The 17,090-nt window shown below is 43.6% G+C and overlaps 1 protein-coding gene across 3 annotated transcripts in view; it reads left to right on the top strand.

Moving 5' to 3' along the window:
- Window positions 1-17,090, top strand: part of LOC105469273 (caspase recruitment domain family member 14) — an 80,129-nt gene that overhangs the window by 14,535 nt on the left and 48,504 nt on the right. For all 3 annotated transcript variants that reach the window (XM_071081781.1, XM_071081782.1, XM_071081783.1), the window contains exons 2-3: window positions 9,103-9,229; window positions 9,526-12,123. The gene's annotated coding sequence lies outside the window, so the exon portion shown is untranslated. The remainder of the gene's footprint in view (window positions 1-9,102; window positions 9,230-9,525; window positions 12,124-17,090) is intronic.

Raw genomic sequence — 17,090 nt, forward strand, 5'->3', positions numbered from 1 at the left:
CACCACAGGTTAGGAACCCCGTGCAGGGACTCTGTAGACAGGGTATTAGGCCAGTTTTCCCAAGGGGATTTTATGGGCTCTGCAAGTCAAACTTGATTCCTTAATGGGACACCCTTCCAGTCAAAGCCTTGGTATAACAACCCGTTTCTCCTATTGTGTCCTGTTGCAAAAGAAAATGGATTCTTATTGCACCAATGCAAATAACTATACTGCCATAGGTTAAGAATACTCACAAGTAGTTTCCAAATTCTGGAGAGTCCAGGCAGAGAGAAACGAACATGCTCCAAATTTTGTTCACAACAGTATACCTTACTCAATTATTAAAGGCTGTAAATAACTCAAAATAAGCTTCCTTGACTCTGAAAAACCAAACAAGGATCAGAAACATTTTAAGCAAAAAGGTTAAAAAGATTAGTTTTATGTTAGTTCAGTCCATTCTGTTAACTCTTGCTCTGCTTGATATTCATGAACATTTTAGCTCTTCATGAGTCTTGTACATTTTTTCTTTATTCCAATGTCACAATCTTCAAAGTTATTAGAAACCTGCATTTGAGAGCACTTGTCAAAGTCCTATAACTCATTATAAACCATCTTTTGAAAAGGATCAAAGCAGCCAGGTGCAGTGACTCACACCTGTAATCCCAGCACTTTGAGAGGCCAAGGCGGGTGGATAACCTGAGGTCAGGAGTTCGAGACCAGCCTGGCCAATATTACAAAATCCCATCTCTAATAAAAATACAAAAATTAGCCAGGTGTGGTGACAGGCACCTGTAATCCCAGGTACTCAGGAGGCTGAGGCAGGAGAATCACTTGAACCCAGGAGGTGGAGGTTGCAGTGAGCCAGGATTGTGCCATTGCATTCCAGCCTGGATAACAAGATTAAACTCCATCTCAAAAAAAGAAAAGGATCAAAGCAAGACAACAATTGTCTCTAAATGACAAAATGTCCAGGGTGGTTACAGTCCAGAACATGATTGACAAAGAAATTTGGTAATTTCTGTGGTTTACAATAACTTAATGTAACCTTAATTAAGATTGATAGCATATACTCAGGCATTAGAATTTTAGATATTCCATATAATTTTAGAACATAATATTATCACTAAAATATAACCTAAAGGAGATTAGACATCACTTTTGAATCCCATGTAACTAAACATGTCAAATAATCCTGTCTACCTCTCTTTTGGATGCTCCAGGGGCCCTCTGTAGCATCCAAAAGCTAGGGGGTCAGGAAAGACAATTTTGAAACTGAAGTTTGATTTGGGGAAGACTGTTAAATATGTTAGAGGTTCAAAGCACTTAATGCTATGAGATAGAATTCCAGATTACCACAAGTCATTTATTTTAGCCAAAATGATGACTCAAAAAATTTAAAACAAAGCAAAAACCTTTACTCATTCAGAGGAAGATTTAGCTTTCCTATCTGTCTTTAATATTACATAAAAATCCTGCTCTAGAGGAGAAAGCCAAATTTCACCCTTGCATTATTCTACTATTAATGTCAACCCGAATTTTTTTAAATGAAACCTTATAGATTAATTATATCCAGTATTTTTTTTTTTTGAGATGGAATTTCACTTTTGTTTCCCAGACTGGAGTGCAATGGTGTGATCTTGGATCACCACAACCTCTGCCTCCCAGGTTCAAGTGATTCTCCTGCCTCAACCTCCCAAGTAGCTGAGATTACAGGCGCCCACCACCATGCACAGCTAAGTTTTGTATTTTTAGTAGAGATGGGGTTTCACCATGTTGGCCAGGCAGGTCTTGAACTCCAGACCTCAGGTGATCCACCCGCCTCAGCTTCCTAACGTGCTGGGATTACAGGTGTGAGCCACCATGCCAGGCCAATTGTATCCAGTCTTAACCAGTTTGACCATGAAGTGAGATTCTTGTAAACCTTTTAGAACCCTTTACAAATTTTTGTTCAAAAATGCATTCATGCCTTAAGAAAACCTTGTTGTGCTGTTTTTTGGTTGTTTGTTTGTTTTTTGTTTTTTGTTTTTTTTTTTGAGATGGAGTCTCGCTCTGTTGCCCAGGCTGGAGTGCAGTGGCTGAATCTCAGCTCACTGCAAGCTCTGCCTCCGGGTTTACGCCATTCTCCTGCCTCAGCCTCCCGAGTAGCTGGGACTATAGCCGCCCGCCACTATGCCCGGCTAATTTTTTGTATTTTTTTAGTAGAGACGGGGTTTCACTGTGTTAGCCAGGATGGTCTCGATCTCCTGACCTCGTGATCCGCCCGTCTCGGCCTCCCAAAGTGCTGGGATTACAGGCTTGAGCCACCGCGCCTGGCCTGTTGTGCTTTTATTTCAATGTTCAATTTATGGAAAAACCGTATAATACCTTTGTGAAGTTAGTCAGTATGTTCACACACAGAATTTCTTTTGCAAGATTAGTTTGTACAAACCTTCCACCAATGATCCTTTAACCCAAGGCAAAAATTTACATTGCCATGCCTTCTGACAATCTTTTATTAAAAGCATATTTTACTTTCCTTACACACCTTGCATGTAAATCTATTTTTAGTAGTCTTAATTACATGTTATAATGGCAACTCTTAGCAATTTTTTTTTGAGATGGAGTCTCGCTCTGTCACCCAGGCTGGAGTACAGTGGCGCAATCTCGGCTCACTGCAAGCTCCCCCTCCCTGGGTTCGTGCCATTCTCCTGCCTCAGCTTCCTGAGTAGCTGGGAGTACAGGTGCCCGCCACCACACCTGGCTAATTTTTTTGTATTTCTAGTAGAGATGGGGTTTCACCATGTTAGCCAGGATGGTCTTGATCTCCTAACCTTGTGATCTGCCCACCTCAGCCTCCCAAAGTGCTGGGATTACAGGCGTGAGCCACTGCGCCTGGCCAGCAATTTTTAACTTTAGTATAAAACCTGGTAAGTTGTTTTAATTATGTACTAGGCACAGATAAAGTCTGAGTCCTTCCAACATAGTTATGGATGTGGTTAATTCCATATGTCCCCATGCCTTACCACGTTGTGAAGCAGACAAGTCAAACAATTCTTAAAAGCCAAAGAAGCAGTTGATAGTTGAAACATTTAGCAAACCTAGTATCTAACCTACATGATTCAGCCCATGTATTTACATTTTGAAGACATTTGTATTTTACCAATGGTCTTTAAAACTGCCTTTATTTCTCAATGATTAAAGTCACATGAACTAAAAGGCATCACAGTTTTTATTTTTCCTTCACAAATATTTGATCTAAGCATTTATTTAATTAGAGCCCTTTTTTATATTAGCATCACACACATAACACATATATGATTACACAGGCAGACAGAAGAAAATCCAGTAGTTGTAAGATTTTTCCTTTGCCAATCTCCTAATTGGATTATTGGCCTCAGGGTGGAGTCCTTCAAAAAACAGGGCTAGGAAAGCGTACAGTTACTGGGGCCCAATAAACAGGTATAGCTGGAAGACAAAAACAGACATTGAGAGGAATCTATCTACTTTTAGTTCCTTTGGGGTTCCATTTGGAAAACAGGGTTTTTTTTTTTTTAAATGGGAATAGGCCATTCCATTAAACAGTTACACCTCATTTTAGGAGATGGCATTGCAGATGAGCTTGTGACATGGTTTGGACATGTGTCCCTTCCAAATCTCATGTTGAAATATGACCTCCAGTGTTGGAGATGGGCCTAGTGGGAGGTGTTTGGATCATGGGGGCAGATCCCTCATAGGTGTCTTGGTGCTGTCCTTATCGTCCTGAGTGAGTTCTCATTCATTTGAAAGAGCCTGTGGCACCTCACCCCCTCTCTTACTCCCTCTCTCCATGTAAAATGCCTGCTCCCCCTTCACTTTCTGCTATGAGTAAAAGCTTCCTGAGGTCTCACCAAAAGTCAAGCAGATGCTGGTACCTTTCCCATACAGCCCATAGTACTGTGAGCCGAATAAACCTCTTTTCTTTATAAATTACCCATTCTCAGGAATTCCTTTATTGCAATGAAAAATGGAGTAACACAGCTTGCAAAGAGAAGAAAGACAAAGATTTTGTTGGGGACAATCTATAAACCAGTTTCCTTAGAGTCTGAAACACAGTCAATTGAGGTGTCCAGATGTTAGATTCAAAACATTGTTTGTTAAAGTGGAAGAAGGCAGTGGAAATCTGCCAAGTTTTTCTTTTCTGTATTACAAGGTATGTGTTGCGGGAAGTCAGGGACCCCGAATGGAGGGACCAGCTGAAGCCATGGCAGAAGAACATAAATTGTGAAGATTTCATGGATGTTTATTAGTTCCCCAAATGAATACTTCTATAATTTCTTACGCCTGTCTGTACTGCAATCTCTGAACATAAATTGTGAAGATTTCATGGACATTTATCAGTTCCCCAGTCAATACTCTTATAATTTCCTATACCTGTCTTTACTTTAATCTCTTAATCCTGTCATCTTCGTAAACTGAGGATGTATGTCACCTCAGGATCCTGTGATGATTGCGTTAACTGCACATATTGTTTGTAAAACGTGTGTTTGAACAATATGAAATCTGGGCATCCTAAAAAAGAACAGGATAACAGCGATTTTCAGGGAACAAGGAAAATAACCATAAGGTCTGACTGCCTGTGGAGCCGGGCAGAACAGAGTCATATTTCTCTTCTTGCAGAAAACAAATAAGAGAAATATTGCTGAATTATTTTCCCAGCAAGGAATAACCCTGGGAAAGGAATATATTCCCCGGGGGAGGTCTATAAATGGCTGCTCTGGAAGTGTCTATCTTATGCAGTTGAAGATAAGGGATGAAATACGCCCTGGTTTCCTGCAGTGCCCTCAGACTTGCTAGGATGAAGAAATTCCAGCCTGGCAAACTATAGTCAGACCAGTTGTCTGCTCTCAAACCCCATTTCCTGTTAAGATGTTTGTCAAGATGATGCGTGCCCAGTGGGACATGGAACCTCATCGGTAATTCTAATTTCACCCTGGCCTTGTGATCTTGTTCTGCCCTTCTGCCCTTGTGATCTTTTATTGCCCTTTGAAGCATGTGATCTTTGTGATTTACTCCTTGTTTGTACCCCCCTCCCCTTTTGAAATCCCTAATAAAAACTTGCTGGTTTTGCAGCTCAAGGGGCATCACGGAATCTACCGATAGGTGATGTCACCCCTGGAGGCCCAGCTGTAAAATTTCTGTCTTTTGTACTCTTTCTCTTTATTTCTCAGATCAGCCGACACTTAGGGAAAATAAAAAAGAACCTACGTTGAAATATTGGGGGCTGGTTCCCTCAATAGTATGAGCTTTAGCTTGCAAGGCCTCAGCGAAAATGTAGTAGCAATTTCATTCAGTCCACCTCAGAAAGATGGAAGATTTTGAAAATGTTAGTGTGGAGATTTGTAGCCAGATAAGAATAGAGGATTCAGCACAAATTGTAGAAAATAATAAAAACTGAAAAAACAATGGACAAGGCTAGAAACTAATAAAAAGTGTACTGTAGTATTCTTTCTTTCTTAAAAAAAACTATTGTAGGGAAGAGGTCTTGCTATGTCACCCAGGCTGGTATTGAACTTCTATCCCCACCCAGCCTATAGTTTTCTTTTGAAACATAATTTTTCTCTCTCCAGTTTCCCATTGTTATTAAGGATAAATCATAGTAAGACCAATATATATTGGCAAAATAAGTTTCAGTCTTATTACACTTGGCACGATTATTTGCATAAAGTATAGTAAAAATAGTGATTGGCCATATAGACTCTTTTAAGTTGCTTTTGCTGGAACTTTTTATAAGGTTAGACTATTTATTTAATCTCTCTGTCTTTCTCTCTTTTAGACAGAGTTTTACTCTGTCACCCAGGCTGGAGTGCAGTGGCATGATCTTGGCTCACTGCAACCTCCACCTCCCAGGCTCAAGCGATCCTCCCACCTCCACCTCCCGAGTAGCTGGACTACAGGCGCCCACCACCACACCTGGGTATTTTTTGTATTTTTGGTACAGACAGGATTTTGCCATGTTGCTCAGACCGGTCTGAGCCTTATTTATTTATTTTGCCTGTACCTGGCCTTATTTATTTATTTTTGATGCAGGGTATCACTCTGTTGCCCAGGCTGGAGTGCAGTGATGTCATCATAGTTCACAATGACCTTGAACTCCTATGCTCAAGTGATCCTCCAACCTCAGTCTCCCAAGTAGCTTTGATGAAAGAAACATATCACTACGCTGGGCTTTGTTGTTGTTGTTGTTGTTGTTGTTGTTTTGAGAGATGGAGTCTCACTATGTTGCACAGTCTGGTTTTGAACTCCTGGCCTCAAGCAATCCTCTTTCCTTGATCTCCCAAAATACTGGGATTACAGGCTTGAGCCACCATGACTGGCCAAGGTCAGACTTTGTAAAAGCCTCCTGAACCAAGGCAAAGATTTATCTGTGCCTACAGATACCTGTATGAATTGGATGACTTCTTCTAGAGGTCTCAAAATATTTGAGATTCCTGGGCCTAATCAGAAAGTGACATTCTTTACTTAACAGGTCAGGAGCCTTGCAGGGGAACCATTGAGTCAAGGTACCAGACCAGTATTTTCAACTCTTTTTTTCAACTCTATAAGTTAACCTCAATTCCTCAAAACAGTCCAGTCATATCTAAAATATGCCATTCTAGTCAAAGCCTTGGTAGAATAATCAGTGTCTCCAACTGTTTCCTGTTATAAAAGACAACAGATTCTTACAGACCTTATGCAGATAACTATATTGCCATAAATTAGGAATACTCACAAATAGTTTTCAAACTTGGAGACATCAGATAAAGAGAAAGAAATATGCTTCAAATTTTGCTCACAAGAATATACTTCACTCAATTGTTAAAAGCTATAAATAGCTCAAAAGAAAATAGTTTGTCAAATATCAAAGGTTTAAAACACTTCATATCACAAAATAGAATCACAGGTCACTGTAAAAAGGTCACTGAGCCAAAATGATAATTCAAATACTTCAAAAAGCAAAAATTATTTACTCTTTAATAGAGAGTTTCCTAAACAATCATAAAGCCTAGTAAATTCAGGCTGGGCATGGCGGCTCATGTCTGTAATCCCGGCACTTTGGGAGGCTGAGGCCAGTGGATCACCTGAGGTCAGGAGTTCGAGACCAGCCTGGGCAACATGACAAAACCCCATCTCTACTGAAATTACAAAAATTGGCCAAGCATAGTTGTGCATGTCTGTAATCCCAGCTACTCAGGAGGCTGAGGCAGGAGAATCACTTGAACCTGGGAGGTGGAGGTTGCAGTGAGCCAATATCGCGCCACTGTACTCCAGCCTGGGTGACAGAGCGAGACTGCATCTCAAAAAAAACCCAAAAACCAAAAAACTAATAAATACAGCATGAGGTCACTGAATCTGTCTCTCTTCCTCACCTATTTTGTTTTGTTTTTTGAAGTTTACTGAAAAGGTAAACAAAAATCTTGGACAATCTCTTATTACACAAAACTTTTGTTCCACAAAGGAAACCAAATTTTACATTTGCATTAGTGTTTTATTAATAATAAAGCTAATTTTAATAAAATTTTATAAACAAATCCATCCATTCTTAACCAGTTTGACCACAAGATTTTTATAAACCTTTTATAACCTTTGACAATTTTCCATTTTCTTTTTCAAATTTCTACATACATTTAGTTTTATTATCATTTTTAAATTCCCTCAATGTAAAACTTAACTAGGCAAAATTAGTATCCCTTTAATGAAAACTATAATGGTATGGCTTTTTTTTTTTTTTTTTTGAGACTGAGTCTGGCTCTGTCGCCCAGGCTGGAGTGCAGTGGCCGGATCTCAGCTCACTGCAAGCTCCGCCTCCCGGGTTTACGCCATTCTCCTGCCTCAGCCTCCCGAGTAGCTGGGACCACAGGCGCCCACCACCTCGCCCGGCTAGTTTTTTGTATTTTTTAGTAGAGACGGGGTTTCACCGTGTTAGCCAGGATGGTCTCGATCTCCTGACCTTGTGATCCGCCCGTCTCAGCCTCCCAAAGTGCTGGGATTACAGGCTTGAGCCACCGTGCCCGGCTGGTATGGCTTCTTATAACCTCCTTTACTAAAAAGACATTTTACTTTCCTCATATATTTTGCATATAGAAATGGTTTTCTTGTATCTAGTAGTTTTATTTATTTATTTATTTTTGAGATGGAGTCTCACTCTGTAGCCCAGGCTGGAGTTTTAATTACATATATTAATTATGATGTGAACTCTTAGTAACACTTGTTTTTAGAGAAAAACCTGGAAGATCAGCAATTTTAATAATGTACCAGATGCAGAGCCCAGGACAAAGGACAGTGCCTGCAGCTATGCCTCCCCATGGCTGAGGTGGGAGGATTGCTTGAGCCCAGGAAACAAAGATTGCAGTGAGCCAGGATCTCACCACTGAGCTCTCACCTGGGTGACAGAAAAAGACTCTGTTTCAAAAAATAAAAAAAAAAATAAGCAACAGTTTTATGACCTTAAAACATTTAGGTGACAGAATCTGACCAATGGACCATTAGACTTAGACAAAAATGTCTACGTTAAATTCTGAAGACATTTACTATCCTGTTTTACCAACACTTTAGAAACTGTATTTACCAAAGATTACTAGAGTCACCTGAATTAGAACTCATTTAAGTTAACGTTTCTATTTTTCTGATAAAATGTTTGATTTAAGTGCTTACCTTTTCCTTAAGCCAATTAATTAGAGCTCTTTCATGTATTTTGGTAGTGAAACATGACATACACGTGACATGTATAAACACATAGACATACAAACACACAAACAGAAACAGATCTTATACACTTACAAGATTGTTCATTTGCCATTTTTCAACTAGTTTGTCTCCCTTACTTCAGACTATTAATCTCTTGATTAACTGTTTCACGCCCAAAACAATTGCTAGGGAACTCTAAATTTTCATCTCCAAAAACATGACTTTAGCTGAAACAAGGTAGAAAATTTGTATCTCAAAGGCACAGAACTTAGATCTAAGCAAAGTCTCACTCTGTTGCCCAGGCTGGAGTGCAGTGGTGCAATCTTGGCTCACTGCAACCTCAGCCTCCTGAGTAGCTGGGATTACAGGCAAATGCCACCACGCCCGGCTAATTTATTTATCTATTTATTTAGTTAGTTAGTTTTATTTTTTATTTTTTAGCAGAGACAGAGTTTTGCCATGTTGGCCAGGCTGGTCTCAAACTCCTGATCTCTGCTGATCTGCCCACCTCGGCCTCCCAAAGTGCTGGGATTATATGCGTGAGCCACCATACCCAGCCCAAGCAAAGGTAAGGTTTGTTATGTGAACTGTGAGCGGTATCTTTCCCATCCTAAAAGTTCCTCCTGGTTTAGAGAGGAGATGCACTTGTAAATGGAGATTGCCTTTATAGATGTAAACTTCTTTTACAAAGAGTTTCAAAATAACCACCTATGTGTTAGAATGTTGCATTTTGGTTTTTAAACTTAGCTTGTTTGTTAATTAGATGACTAGATAAATTAGATTACCCTGAAGAGTAGAGCCCTTTAATGAAAGGGGAAAGCAAGCATGGAGTTTTTAAGGCCTAATCTTTAAATATGCATGAAGCAGGCACAGCTGGAAGGCAGAGCACAGATCCTCCAAAATCAAAGATCCCATTTTTACGCCAAATCCTGGGTCCTAGAAAGAAGAGAGCGGCGTGGGACTGGCCGGTGCAATGCTCCCACGGTGCATTTCATCTCAGCACGGGAGTGGATGGGGCGATGCTCCCACTGTGTGTTTCATCTGAGCACGGGACTGGACGGTGTGGTCATCCCACGGTGCATTTCATCTCCTCGCGGGACTGAACGGTGCGATGCTCCCACGGTGCATTTCACCTCAGCACGGGAGTGGACGGTGCAATGCTCCCACAGTGCATTTCATTTCGTCATGGGACTGGACAGTACAATGCCTCCACAGTGCATTTCATCTCAGCCCAGGACTGGATGGTTCAATACCCCCACAGGGCATTTCATATCAGTATGGGACTGCATGGTGCGATGCTCCCACAGTGCATTTCATCTCAGCACGGGACTGGATGACGCGATGCTCCCACGGTGCATTTCATTTTGTCGTGGGACTGGACAGTACAATGCTTCCACAGTGCATTTCATCTTAGCCCGGGACTGAACGGTTCAATACCCCCACAGTGCATTTCATCTCAGCACGGGACTGCACGGTGCGATGCTCCCACGGTGCATTTCATCTCAGCACGGGACTGCACGGTGCGATACTCCCACGGTGCATTTCATCTCAGCACGGGACTGGATGACGCGATGCTCCCATGGTGCATTTCATTTTGTCATGGGACTGGACAGTACAATGCCTCCACAGTGCATTTCATCTCAGCCCAGGACTGGACTGTGCGATACCTGCACAATGCTTTTCATTTTGTCATGGGACGGGAAGGTGTGATGCCCCACGGTGCATTTCATTGTAAGGCCATTCCCTGGAGCCTGGTGGGCAACCCAGAGCTCTAACTGAACAGTAAAGTAGGTTAGTTGCTGGCCACGTGCAGAGTCCAATTATTTAGAATGAGGTCTGGCACAAATAAGGTTATTTATTCCAAAGCTAGCTTGGGGAAGTGGCACAGGCATCTGTCTTGCCTTTAGCTGTCCCATTTTGCTTTTGGAACAGAAAGTAGGCACTTCTAAAAGACAGGGGAGGAAGTGAGCAGGGGCAGAAGTGGGTTCATGCTAGCTCCAGTGCCTTATCTATCAGGTGGTCGAGCTAGTGACTGCTGGCACTTTTGTGGGCAGGCCATTATCTCTCCAGCCCACCTCCTGATGAGGGAGTTCCATAGCAGGCATACTTTGGTCTGTAAATCAACTGTTAATTCTCAAGGAGTTAGACACACTTGCCAAGGGATCTCGAGGTACTGTCCGGTGAAGGAGGGGAGAAAAGGCTAGATTTGCATGTCTAAAGGGCTAAGTAGGAAGTCAGGAACTGGGAAAAGGAGAAAAAAAGAGAGGAAAAAATAATTAAACATCTTTTAGAAAAATGGGGGTACTCGGAAACAAAGCCAGTCATCCCAATCTGTGGTCAGCCTATCGCCCGGGGAGTCTTATCCCTTGGTGGGCTGTGCTTTGATAGCCTCTAGGTAATGCAGGCACACCTCAAAACTGGGGCTTAGCCTGACAGAGTTCTTGGCTTTGCTCGGAAAATAATTTAAGGGCAGGGCTAACCCACAGGGAGAGGCCAGAGTAGCAGTAAACAGCAGCAGGAGGAGGAGGAGCAGCAGCAGCAGGGGTAGCCACAGCTGCAACAAGGGAGCACTGGCTAGCCACATTTATACCTGGTCTTAATTATATGCTAATCAAGGGGTAGACTATTCTGAATTTTCTAGGAAAGAAGTGGGGAAGTTCTGGAACCATATAGGGTATTGTCATGGTATTTATAAGCTGTCATAGTGCTGTAAGGAAGGTCTTTATGCTGATGAATGGTGAGGGCAACTGGAGGTCACTTTTGTTTCCATCTGCTGGTCTCAGCTGTTTTTTTTTTTTTTTTTTTTTAAGCTTGCTTTTTTTTTTTTTTTTTTTTGAAATAGGGTCTCGTTCCATTGCCCAGGCTGGAATACAGTGGTACAATCATGGCTTACTGCAGCCTTGACCCCCTGGGCTCAAGTGATCCTCCTGCCTTCGTCTCCCAAGTACCTGGGCCCACAGGCACATGCCACCATGCTTGGCTAATTTTTTAGTTTTTTGTAGAGATGGGGTTCTCACTATGTTGCCCAGGGTGGTCTCAAACTCCTGGCTCAAGTGATCCTCCTGCTGCAGCTTCCCAAAATTCTGGGGTTATAGGCGTGAGCCGCTGTACCCAACTTGCATCCTGCTTTGACCAGCAGGGCCATTACCGGTGCTCAGAAAACAAATCTGGCTGATTTCCCACCTCACTGGTGCCCCAGACCATGCTTTTTGTCACCCCCTGTAGTAATAACCATTTTCTGTAAGCAACTGCCATCAGCCACCTCTAAAACTGTATCTCTTGCCTAGCCATTACGCAAACCACGGTCAAGTTTTCTCACAATACTGGGTAATTTTTGGTATCCCCGAAAAGCCAAAGAGATCAGGTAATACCATGCAAAAGAGGGCAGAGCTTTAGACCTCAGAAGACTCTGCATGTGACGCTTGAAACTCCACAAGGAAAGCAGAAGGCCTCCAACAAACGGTGAGTGGCATCTTTTTTTTTCTGAGTTCCTTCAGGGCTTTGGGTCATTAGAAATCTCTGAATCTCTTTACATGGTACTGAATATGGCAGCAGAAGCAGGAGTGGGGCGGAGTAAAAGTATATGGGAGAACCATTATTTTAAAATGAAGTGAACAGAGGTGTCACAGGCGTTCGAACCAGAGTGACTCCATCTTGAACAGAGTCTGGGTAAAATAAGGCTGAGGCCTACTGGGCTGCATTCCCAGGAGGTTAGGCATTCTTAGTCACAGGATGAGATAGGAGGTTGGTACAAAATATAGGTCACAAAGACCTTACTGATAGAACAGGATGTGATAAAGAAGCCAACCAAACCCACCAAAACCAGGAGGGTGATGGAAGTGACCTCTGGCTGTCCTCACTGCTCATTATATGCTGATTATAATGTGTTAGCATGCAAAATGACACTCCTACCAGCGCCATGACGGTTCACAAATGCCATGGCAATGTCAGGAAGTTACCCTGTGTGGTCTAAAAAGAGAAGGAATGCTCACGCCTGTAATCCCAGCACTTTGGGAGGCCGAGGTGGGTGGATTACCTGAGGTCAGGAGTTTGAGACCAGCCTGGCCAACATGGTGAAACCCGTCTCTACTAAAAATACAAAAATTAGCCGGGCATGGTGGCAGGTGCCTATAATTCCAGCTACTCTGGAGCCTGAGGCAGGAGAATTGCTTGAGCCTGGGAGGTGGAGGTTGCAGTGAGCCGGGATCGTGCTATTGCACTCCAGTGTGGCCGACAGAGTGAGACTCTGTCTCAAAAAAAAAAAAAAAAAAAAAGGCCGGGCGCGGTGGCTCAAGCCCATAATCCCAGCACTTTGGGAGGCCGAGACGGCGGATCACGAGGTCAGGAGATCGAGACCATCCTGGCTAACACGGTGAAACCCCGTCTCTACTAAAAAAATACAAAAAACTAGCCGGGCGAGGTGGCAGGCGCCTGTAGTCCCAGCTACTCGGGAGGCTGAGGCAGGAGAATGGCGTGAACCCGGGAGGCGGAGCTTGCAGTGAGCTGAGATCCCGCCGCTGCACTCCAGCCTGGGCGACAGAGCCAGACTCCATCTCAAAAAAAAAAAAAAAAAAAAAGCGGGAAGGAATTGGCTGGGCACAGTGGCTCACGCCTGTAATCCCAGCACTTTGGGAGGCCGAGGTGGGTGAATCACTTGAGGTCAAGAGTTTGAGACCAGCCTGGCCAACATGGTGAAACCACGTCTCTACCAAAAATATAAAAATTAGCCAAGCATGGTGGTGCATGCTTTTAATCCCAGCTATGCTGGAGGCTGAGGCACTAGAATTGCTTCAACCCAGGAGGCAGAGGTTGCAGTGAGCTGAGATTGCGCCACTGCACTCCAGCCTGGTTGACAGAGTGAGACGCTGTCCCTCCCTCCCCCAACCAAAATCCTTTCAAATCTCTTGTTACCAGATTTTAGCTGGACCAAACAGCTGATAAGTCTTTTTGTATAAGACCCAGAATCCTCCCAAAGACAGCTCAAAGAAAGTGAAGTTTCACTAGCCACAAATGGACTCTAACTCACATTTCTGTTCAGCCGTATTCTCTAGGGTCTCAGCTTCTCAGCTGACCACCTGCACACAAGGGCCCAAAAGCCCTGTGTCCCAAAGACAGAAGAAGGCAGGAAATCAAAAGCTGTTCATGGAAGGGATTAGGATCAATAAATGGAAACCCGTAGGGACTGATTCCCTGATCAGGAAGCAAACCCAAGCCGCAGTGAGAATTTTAAATACCAGACTCCAAAATAGAGTAGCTTCCATTGTTAATCCCACATGGAATCCAAAGTGTGCAGTTTGGTTGTTTTGTTTGTTTGTTTTTGTTGTTGTTTTAATTTTTTAAGAGATAGGGTCTCACTGAGTAGCCCGGGCTGGAGTGCAGTAGTGCAATCATAGCTCACTGCAGCCTCAACCTCATGGACTCAAGCGAAACGCCTCATCTTGTCTTTAACCTCAAAACTGCCCATTATTATTCCTGGACTTGTGCCAAGCTAACTCTGGGAGACATTTAGTTTACAGTTTAAATGATAATAGCCCTTCTCCAAAACTGAACTGCCATCATAAGGCTAATTTAAAGACTACCAAGTTAGGAGGATGAGAGGAGCCTGAGTTCTGCTGACGTGTACACATAAACCTAAGATTGGCCTTCTGAGATGTCTTTTCAGGATTTTGCTTTTTTTTTTCTGAGGTGGAGTTTTGCTCTTGTTGCCCAGGGTGGAGTGCAGTGGCCCGACCTCAGCTCACTGCAACCTCCACCTCCCAGGTTCAAGTGATTCTCCTGCCTCAGTCTCCAGAGTAGCTGGGATTACAGGTGCGTGCCACCACGCCCGGCTAATTTTTTTTGTTTGTTTGTATTTTTAGTAGAGATGGGGTTTCACCACGCTGGCCAAGATGTTCTTGGTCTCCCGACCTTGTGATCTGCCTGCCTTGGCCTCCCAAAGTGTTGGGATTACAGGTGTGAGCCACTGCGCCCAGCCAGGGTTTTGCATTTCTGACAGCTGATAGTTCCACCTGAACCTGCCAATGTGTCCTGTGGCCTCACCCAGAACAAGACTGTCACCTCTGTCATTGCATCTGCAACCAACCAGCAGCACTCATTCCCAGGCCCCCCAAACTATCCTTGAAAAATCTCCTAGCCTCTGAATTCTGGGGAGGCTGGTTTGAGTAATAATAAAACTCCAGTCTCCTGTTCAGCCAGCTCTGCATGAATTAAACCCTTTCTCTATTGCAATTCCCCTGTCTTGATAAATTGGCTCTTTCTGGGAAGTGGGATAAATGAACCCACTGCACGGTTACAATAGCAGCACTCACAGGAGCCCGGTGGCCATGAACAGACAAATGAATCAACAAAGCATGGCATTCACACGGTGGAATATGATATGGCCACATCCGGGATGAGGCACTGACACAGGCTATGACACGGAGAAGCCTCAAAACCTCATGTAGAGGGAAAGACACCAATGCAAGAGGTCACGTATTGCACAACTCCATGTATATGAAATGTGCAGAACAGGCAAATCCAGAGATGGAAAGCAGATTGGTGGTTGCCTTGGACTGGGAGCTGCTTAACGGGTGTGTGGTTTCTTTTTGGGTGGTAAAAATGTTTTAAAACTAGATATAGTGGTCACACAACATTGTATATTTGCTAAGTGCCACTGAATTGTGTGTGTTTGTTTGTTTGTCTGACAGAGTCTCACTCTGTGACCCAGGCTGGAGTACAGTGGCATGATCTTGGCTCGCTGCAACCTCCATGTCCCAAGTTCAAGCAATTCTCCTGCCTCAGCCTTCCCAGTAGTTGGGATTACAGGTGTACACCACTACCCCGGGCTAATTTTTTTGTATTTTTATTAGAGACGGGGTTTTGCCTTGTTGCCCAGGTTGGTCTCGAGCTCCTGAGTTCAGGCAATCCTCCCAGCTCGGCTTCCCAAAGTTCTAAGATAACAGGTGTGGGCCACCGTGCCTGGCCTGAATTGTTTAATTAATTAATTTATTTATTTATTTATTTATCTATCTATTTATCTTTTTAAGATGGAGTCTCACTCTTGTTACCTGAAGTGAGGCTGGAGTACGATGGTGAGATCTCGGTTCACTGCAACCTCTGCTCCAGGGTTCACGCGATTCTCCTGTCTCAGCGTCCTGAGTAGCTGGGATTACAGGCACTCGCCACCAATCCCAGCTAATTTTTGTGTTTTTTTCTTTCTTTCTTTCTTTTTTTTTTTTTTTTGAGACAGAGTCTAGCTCTCTCGCCCAGGCTGGAGTGCAGTGACGCAATCTTGACTCACTGCAAGCTCCGCCTCTTTGGTTCACACCATTCTCCTGCCTCAGCCTCCTGAATAGGTGGGACTGCAGGTGCCTGCCACCATACCTAGTAATTTTTTGTATTTTTAGTAGAGACGGGGTTTCACCATGTTAGCCAGGATGGTCTCGATCTCCTGACCTCGTGATCTGCTGGCCTTGGCCTCCCAAAGTGCTGGGATTACAGGAGTTGAGCCACCGTGCCTGGCCTAATTTTCGTGTTTTTAGTAGAGATGGTTTCACTATGTTGGCCAGACTGGTCTCGATTTTCTGACCTCAAGTGATCTGCCCACCTTGGCCTCCCAGAGTTCTGGGATTATAGATGTGAACTATCGCGCCTGGCCTGAATTGTTCATTTTAAAAATGGTAATTTTGGCTGGCCATTGTGGCTCACACTGTAATCCCAGGCCAAGGTGGGCGGATCACTTGAGGTCAGGAGTTCAAGACCAATCTTGGCAACATGGCAAGACCCCATCTTTAGAGAATATAAAATAAAATAATTAGCCAGGCATGGTGGCATACACCTGTAATCCCAGTACTTTGAAAGACTGAGACAGGAGGATCACTTGAGGCCAGATATTTGAGACCAGCCTGGGCAATATGGCAAGACCCCATCTCTACAAAGAAAAAATTTTTAAATTAGCTGAATGTGGTGGCACATGCCTGTAATCCCAACTACTTAGGAGGCTGAGGCGGGAGGATTACTTGAGCCTAGGAGTTTCAGGCTGAAGTGAGCTATGATCACACCACTGCACTCCAGCCTGGGCAGCACAGCAAGACCCTGCATTTTTTTTTTTTAATTTGTGAATGGTTAATTCTATGTTGTGTGAATTTTGCCTCAATATTTAAAATGAAAAAGAAAAAGAAGTCAGTAGATATGACTTAGCTGGGTTATATTTGAGACGGCTAGACACCCAAGCAGAGCTGTCAGGTAGGCAGTTGTAAAACACAACAGGAGTGACCAGTTTTACCAGCTCTTGTGGAAATAGCTGCTTCCTGCCGTTCCCCACCCAGCCCACTGCACGCACTGTTGCAGCCCAGAGGTGGGCGTGAGGTCTCTGCTGCCACTCATCCTCATCCACAGCCAGTCACCCAGCCCAAGATGCCTACTCTGGTCTCCAGCTAGGATGTTGAGGA

Source organism: Macaca nemestrina, chromosome 17 (assembly GCF_043159975.1).
Source record: "Macaca nemestrina isolate mMacNem1 chromosome 17, mMacNem.hap1, whole genome shotgun sequence".
Lineage (NCBI taxonomy): Eukaryota > Metazoa > Chordata > Mammalia > Primates > Cercopithecidae > Macaca > Macaca nemestrina.